Genomic DNA, 8587 nt, shown 5'->3' with positions numbered 1-8587 from the left:
TTATTTATTTATTTATTTATTTATTTATTTATTTATTTATTTATTTATTTTTGGTACAGTGACTGTGTATTCCTTCTATCTTCTTTCTTTCTATATCATTCAATAATATGCCCATAGAATCCTTTAATACTTCAAGTTGAGGTTTGAAATTTTTCTTCATTTCCCTCAGCTTGAGCAAGGCTGAGTGTGTTCTTCCATTTTGGTTTTCTAACTCCATGTATTTGCATATTTGGTCCATGTGTATAGTCAGTAGTCTTTTAAGTTGTTTAAAAAAGGTATTTGCAAGAAGTTTACTTGTGCTTTATTGACTATGCAATGACTGTGCAGATGATAACAAATGGATAATATTGCAAAAAAAAAATGTGTATTCCTGAACACTTAGTTGAACTCATGAGAAACCTGTATGTAGATTAAAAGGCAGTCATAGGAACAGAACAGACGAATATTGAATGGTTTAAAATCAGAAAAGGTGTGCGCCAGGATTGTCTCCTTTCACCATTCTTATTCAATCTGTATACTGAGCAAATAATCCCAAACTGGATTCTATAAAGAAGAACATGACATCAGGATTGGAGGAAGACTCATTAACAACCTGCGGTATGCAGACATCACAACCTGGCTTGTTGGAAGCCAAGAGGACTTGAAATACTTAATGATGAAGATCAAAGACGACAGCCTTCAGAATGGATTGCACTGCAATGTAAAGAAAATGGAAATCCTCATAACTGGATCTATAAACACCAACACGATAAATGGAGAAAAGATTGAAGTTGGGAATTATTTCATTTTACCTGGATTCACAATCAGCATTCATGGTAGCCGTAGTCAACAAATGAAAAATGATGTATTGCATTAAGCACATCTGCTGCAAATGAGCTCTTTAAAGTATTAAAGAACAAAGAGGTCAGTGTGAGCACTCAGGTGTGTCTGACTGAGCCCTGATATTTTCAATCATGTGTTATGCAGGAGTCCTGGTATGGTGCTGCAGGTTAATGAGCTGGACTGCAAAGTTGGTTTAACTACAAGGTCAGTAGTGCAAGCTCACCAGTCACTCCTCAGAAACCCTATACACGATCACTTTGGGTCAGAAGTCAACTCAACAGCACTCAACAACAACAAATGTACAGGTGAAAGTTGGACAATGAATCGGGAAGGCTATAGAAGAACCAATGCACTTGAATTATGGTGCTTGAGAAGAATATTTAAAATACCATGGAATTCCAGAAGTACAAGCAAATCTGTCTGGGAAGAAGTACATCCAGTATATTCTTTAGAAGTGAGTATGGTGAGATGTGTCTCTCATACTTTGGACACGTTGTCACAAGAGACTAATCCCTGGAAAAGTACATCTTGTTTAGAAATGTGGAGGGTCAGAGGAAAAGAGAAAAACCCCTAATGAAATGGATCGGCACAGAGGCAGCAACAACAGGCTGAAACATTAACAACTATTCTGAGAATGGTGCACAACCAGGCAGTGTTTCATTCTGTTGTGCACAACAGAGGCAGAGCTGATGAGCATCTAACAACAACAAATGAAGTTTGGGCTCAGAGAGATTAACTAGCTTGTCCAAAGTGTTCCTGGCCTTGTTCAAATTTCAGTGTTTTCTCTATACACACTTAAAACTGCTAGATAAAATTCAGAATGTCCAGTTAAATTTGAATTTTGAATAAACAGTGAATAATTTTTAAGACTGTTTCTAAACATTGCATGTTGCTGTTTTAAGTGCTGAGTCAATTCCAACCCATAGCAACCCTGTTTAGGGTTTCCAAGGAGTGGTTGGTGAATTTGAACTGCCAACCTTGGGGTTCAAACTATCCTTGATGTCTAATGCTTATCTTACAATGCCACACCACAACTCTAGACATTGTATGGGGCATACTTTAAAAAAAACAAACTTATTTATCTGAAATTCTGATTTAACTGGGATCTTCTGTTTTCTTTGACAAATCTACTGGGGTCCTGGTACGGTGCTGTGGGTTAATGTGCTGGACTACAAGGACGCTTTTAATAGCAAGGTCGGTGGTTCAAGCTCATCAGGTGCTCCTTGGAAACCCTATACAGGGTCACTATGAACCCATAGGAACTGACTCAACAGCACTTAACAACAAAAACATTTTCTAAATCACCTACAGCATAAAGACCTAAAAGAGCTGAATATTCAGCTTGTCAAACTGCTGCCAACAACCAGACAGCTCTTCTTTCTCACTCATCTTCTTCCCCATCTAAATCTGCAAAGACTTGGATGTTTGCCCTTGGCCAGCAAGATGGCCAGACCCAGTTCTGAATGATTTCATTTCCTCTTCCACAACAGCAGACCTGAGCACCCCCTACAACAACTCTTCCAAGGTCCCCAGCTCCCCACACTGAGAACTGCACAATTGACTTCATTGTCCCACAGCCCTGGGCCTCAGTCTTGTGTTGTACTCTCTCCTTCAGCACTATACATCTGCTTGGTGAGCTCTGGCTCCTGGTGTAAACAGGAACCTGTAATTCTTCCTGAAGCTTCTCCTTGAAAATGAAAGGATCTGGAGGCTCATCAGATGCAGTAGGGTGTCAGAAACGGTTCTCTGTCTGGCGTCTCTTCCCAACTCCACATTCAGTGATACCATATCAACAGCTTCCGGTAACCAGAACTTAACACCACAGAAGTCAGAAAAGGCTACAAAAGCCTTTTACTGCCACCTTTCCCCCTTCCCATGAGCTTGTTGTTAAACATTTACCAGCACACCATATAAGATGTTTGATTTCAAACCCAAACCTAGAAGCTGTTTTTAATTGATCTCGTTTATGGGCTTCACTATAGGAATTGACCATTGAATTAAAGTAGAACCTATTCTACTTTGCATATATATACACACATATATACATATTTGAGATTAAAATATATATTATGGGAGAAGAAAGGTCCAGTTCAAAGTAAGACCAGAATAAATAAATCAAGCTTGTTGTTACTAAGTGCCTTCGAGTCAGTTCTGATTCACAGTGACCCTGTATTGGGTTCCCAAGAAGCAACTGGTGAGTTTGAACCATCAACCTTGCAGTTCAAACCAACCGTGGGGTCCAGTGTTTATTCTTCACTTCTACTTCAGAACAGAATCTGTGATCTTCCTTACTGTAAGCCTTGCTTGGTCTAATGTTTGCTGTTGTGTTAGGAGCCTTTAAGTCAGTTCCAACTCATAGCAACCCCACATACAACAGAATGAAGCACTGCGTGGTCTCGTGTCTTCACAATAGTTGCTATGTTTGAGCCCACTGTTGCAGTCACTGCGTTAAACTTTCTTGTTGGGGGTCTTCCTTTTTTCACTGACCCTCTACCAAGCATGATGTCCTGCTCCAAACACTGATCCCCTCTGATAGCGTGTCTGAGACAAAGTCTCCCGACCCTAGCTTCTAAGGAGCATTCTGGCTGTATTTCCTCCAAAACACATTTGTTTATGTTTCTGCTTGTTGCCGTTGTTAGGTACCGACTCACAGCGACCCTACACACAGCAGAAAGAAACACTGCCCGATCATGGGCCAACCTCACTATGGTTGTCACGCTTGAGTCCATTGATGCTGTCACTTGGCCAATCCATCTCATTGGGGGTCTTCCTTTTTTTCTCTGACACGATATCCTTCTCCAGCAACTGGTCCCTCCTGACAATATGTCTAAAGTATGTGAGACGAAGTTTGGCCACTCTGGCTGCACTTCTTTCAAAATGGATCTGTTGGTTCTTTTGGCAGCCCATGGCACTTTCAATATTCTCCTCCAACACCATAACTCAAAAGCATCAATTCTTTCACAGTCTTCCTTATTCACTGTCCAGCTTTCGCATGCAGATGAGGTTATTGAAAATACCATGGCTTGGGTCAGGCGCACCTTAGTCCTCAAGCTGACATCTTTGCTCTTCAACACTAAAAAGGTCTTGTGCAGCAGATTTGCCTAATGCAATAAGTCATTTGAGTTCTTGACAGTTGATTCCATGAGTGTTGATAGTTGATCCAAGAAGAATGAAGTCCTTGACAAGTTCAATATTTACTCCGTTGATAAGAATGTAGTTTATTGGTCTAGTGGGGAGGATTTTTGTTTTTTTTTTTACATTGAGATATAATCTATACTGAAGGCTGTGCTCTTTGATCTTCATCAGTAAATGTTGTAAGTCCTCTTCACTTTCAGCAAGCAAGGTTGCATCATCTGCATATCGCAGGTTGTTAATGAGTCTTCCTCCAATCTTGATGCCACGTTTTTCTTCATAGAACCCAGCTTCTTGGATGATTTGCTCAGCATACAGGTTGAATAAGTATGGTGAAAGAATACAACTGTGTTGCACACCTTTCTTAATTTTAAACCATTCAGTGTTCCCATGGCATACTCAGTATTCTTCACCAACACCATAATCCAAATGTCTCAGTTCTTCAGCCTTCCTTATGTATTTTCCACCTTTCATAGCATATGAGGCAAATGGAAATACTTGGAGGATTCAAAAATTTTGCTTAAATCTTATATTTACGTCTCTAAATTTCTCTTCATTACTTTTGATTGATTCGTTGTTTCCACTGTTTCTGTTTTTCATTTTTCTTTCTTCCACAGTCATTCTCTGTTTCTTGGGAAGAATTTATAATGTGTTATACCTGCATATTAAAATGTTACAACACTGATGTAAAAAGCTAGTTTTTAAACGTGGACATATATATATGAGCGACAAGCTAGCAGGGGCAAATAGAGACATCAAAATAGAGACATCAGGCAAACAAAATAAAAGAAGGTGTTATGAAATCAATATAATTAAAAGTTGGAAATTATAGCATTTTTAAAAACATTGTTGTTGTTAAGTGCTGAAACAAATAAAAAAAAGAGGAAAAAATAAAACAGTAGATTGATCCTAAAACTGATTATTTGAAAAGACCTTAAAACCTTTAAACAGAAGCTTGTCATGGGCCTAGTAAAGCGAAAAATGAGAAAACAAACTATACACAGTCAGGAAAGAAAAAAATACAGACATGAAGGATTATAATAATAAATAGACTGATATGCGTAACTCTGTGACAGTGTAACTGAAGCCTAGAAAAAAAATAATAATTTTCTAACAAATACAAAATGCCAAAATTTCTCTAGGAAGAAAGAAAATTTGAATATAACAACACCACGAAAATACTTGAAGAGTGATTAACGATCTAGCCTTGAAAAAGGTTATGGATAAACCTGTTAGGGATTGATTTCTGTTCCCAAAATATAACCCATGGAGTTATAATCCAGTTTGGGATAGGGTGTGCTTTGTTATGTTAATGGAGCCACATTGGGTGTTTTATTGTGAATTGAGTGAAGGTTTACAGAACAGGTAGTCAGTTTCACATTCAAGAAATGCACATTCAAAAAACTGCAATCCCTTCAATGTAATATCATGTATCCCACTTCCTCCCTGTGTTTTGTTCCCATGCCTCTTTTTGAAGTTTGTGCTTAATAAATGCTCCCCTTTTGATTTAGAATGGCGTGCATACCTCGCTAGTGTTGTTGTTCCCCATAAATACCTATCAACTGCTAAGCTGGAAATGATGTCACGAGGTTGAGTCCAGTTCCAAACCTGATGGCTGACCAAGAGCCACAGTCTCAAAGTTTCATGTCTCTATCTGACCTACTGGACTCTTTTTTTATACTTTTGAGTTTTGATCCACATTTTTTCCCACTCTAACCAGGATTTCCTAATGTGATCCCATTTAGAACAGTTGGTAGTGGTAGCTGGACACCATCTAGTTCTTTTGGTCTCAGGATCATAAAGACTGATGTTCACATGGACTAATTGTTTCCAAGCATCTTCCATTTTCAGCATTCTTCTTTCCTCAGGGCAGGCAGAAACCAATTGTCTCATCTTAGATGACTGGTCATGAGCTTTAAAGATCCCCATTGCTACTCACTAAAATAGAATATAAAACATTGTGTTTGTGGACTTCATGTTAATTGACCATGATGTCTCCCAAGACTATGGTCCTGAGCCTCCAAGTTCAGCAAATCATTCAGTGTTTGGTGATGTTTAAGAAGTTTTCATAATTTTTCCCCATGTTCTCTGCCACATTCTTGGACATATTTGTAGCAAAGGTAAACAGCCACGTACAAATATCCTCTATCAAACCTTTATGTATTTGCGGTTATGCTCCCACGCTCCCTCCCAGACCTGTTTAGCCTGTATCTAGCCACGTATCTACTAGCAGAACACTGATATTGCAGGATTGTGTAGATAACAGTATTTGACTTTGTTCCCTTTGCCTCTTGCCCTCCTCCTCATTCCTCCCCCTGCCTGCATCAGCCTTCCGCCAACCTCCTTCTTGTTATAATTGACTACTGAAAAAATTTTAAGTATTTAAGTCAAAAGTAGAATATAAATAAAATCAAAACACAAATGATACACTGGGACAAATATCAGCAATTCATATTATAGATAAAAGCAATTGCCCATAATAGACAAAGCGCTTTCACAAATCAAGATAAAGGCACAAAAACTAAAAGGAGAGTGGGAAAAGGAAATGAGACAATGCACAAAACACATCCAAATGGCAGCACATGTATGAAAAGACCCTCAGGCCTTCTGAGAGTCAGGAAAATGAAAAGATAAAGGTACTGCTGCTCACCTCAGTCAGCAGAAACATTTTAAACAATGTGACAACCTACCTATTTGAAAGGAAGAAGAAAAATAATATCCTTATATTTTGCTCATGGCGATGTAATAGTTATAGAATTTCTGCAAAGCATACTGACAATATCTATTAAAATATATATAAAGAAATATGGGGCCTTCACCCCAGCAATCTCTATTTCAGGGATCTAGCCTAAAAATATATAAGCATCTTTAACTATTTTAGCCATCATAAATGAAAATCAAAATGTTGGAGAGCAAAGATGACAGTTTGAGGACTAAGGTGCGCCTGACCCAAGCCATGGTATTTTCAATAACCTCATATGCATGTGAAAGTTGGACAGTGAATAAGGAAGACCATAGAAGAATTGATGAATTTCAGTTATGGTGTTGGAGGAGGGTATTAAAAGTACAATGGACCGTCAAAAGAACAAACAGATCTGTGTTGAAAGAAATACAGTCAGAATGCTCCCTGGAAGCCAGGATGGCCAGACTTGGTCTCTCCTACTTCAGACATATTGGCTGGAGGAACCAGTCACTGGAGAAGGATACCACGTTTGATAAGGTGGAGGGTCAGAGAGAAAGAGGAAGACCCCCAACGAGATGGACTGGCCAAGTGGCAGCATCAATGGACTGAGGCGTAGCAACAATTGTGAGGTTGGCCCGGGACCAGGCAGCATTTTGTTCCCTTGTGCATAGGGTCACTATGAATTAGTACTAACTCAATGGCACCTAACAACAACAACAAATGAAAGTCAAAGTAACAATGAGATATCACTTCACTCCTACCGGATTCCTAAGATTTTAAAATAATAATAATAACATTAAAAAACAAATGACAAAGAAGCAGAGATGCTAAAATCATTATCCATTGCTTAACAACAGTGTGACAGTTCCTCAAAAGAACTAAAATCAGAACTAATGTGTGACCTAGCAAGTTCACTCCCAGGCATATATATCCAAGGGATTTGAGGGCAGTGATATAAACACACACAGATATACCAATAATCATTTCAGTCCCATTTATACTAACTTAAATGAAAACAGCCTAAATGCCCACCAATGGACAAATGGAGAAGTAAAATGCAGTGCATATATGTAACGGAATACTACTCATCCCGAAAGACAAAGGAATTCCTAGCATATATTACAACATGGAAGAACCTTGAAGATACTATGCTGTGTGAATAAAAGGTCAATCACGAAAGTGACATTATATGATGTCACTTATATAAAATTACAAGTAAATATACAGAGACCAACGATAATGAGTGGTTTCCAGGGGCAGGAGAGAGGGAGCCAAAGGAAGCCATTGCTTGAAAACAGTGAGTTTTTGTTTGTCGGTGTCCTGCTGCAACCATTTAATTATCTTCAGCAAAAGTTTGCATATATGTGATATTAATGATATTGTTTGATTGTTTTCGCATTCTGTTATCTTTCTTTGGAATGAGTACAAATATGGATTTCTTCTAATCAGTTGACCACGTAGTTGTCTTCCAAATGTCATGACGTACTAGAGAAAGCGAGTGCCTCCAGTACTGTATCAGTTTGTTGAAAGATTTCAGTTTGTATTCCATCAATTCCTGGAGCCTTATTTTCCCACAATGCCTTCAGGGCAGCTCGGATGTCTTCCTTCGATACCATAGGCTTGTGATCATAGGTTGCCTCTTACAATGATTGGGCATCAACTCATTCTTTTTGATACAGTAACTCTGTGCATTCCTTCCATCTTATGTTGATACTTCATGCATTATTCAATATTGTGTCCATGGAATCCTTCAATATTGAATATCAAGGCTTGAATTTTTTTCTTCAGCTATTTCAACAAGAGAAATGCTGAGCATGTTCTTCCCTTTTGGTTTTCTAACTCCAGGTCTTTGCCCATTTCATTATAATAATTGACTTTGTTTTTTCCAGCTGCCCTTTGAACTTTTCTGTTCAAATCTTTTACTTCATTTCTTTCAGTTTGCTTTACCTT

The sequence above is a fragment of the Chrysochloris asiatica genome, unplaced genomic scaffold (assembly GCF_000296735.1).
Source record: "Chrysochloris asiatica unplaced genomic scaffold, ChrAsi1.0 scaffold00144, whole genome shotgun sequence".
In the NCBI taxonomy this organism is placed as follows: Eukaryota; Metazoa; Chordata; class Mammalia; order Afrosoricida; family Chrysochloridae; genus Chrysochloris; species Chrysochloris asiatica.
Note: the sequence above shows the minus strand (reverse complement) of the source record.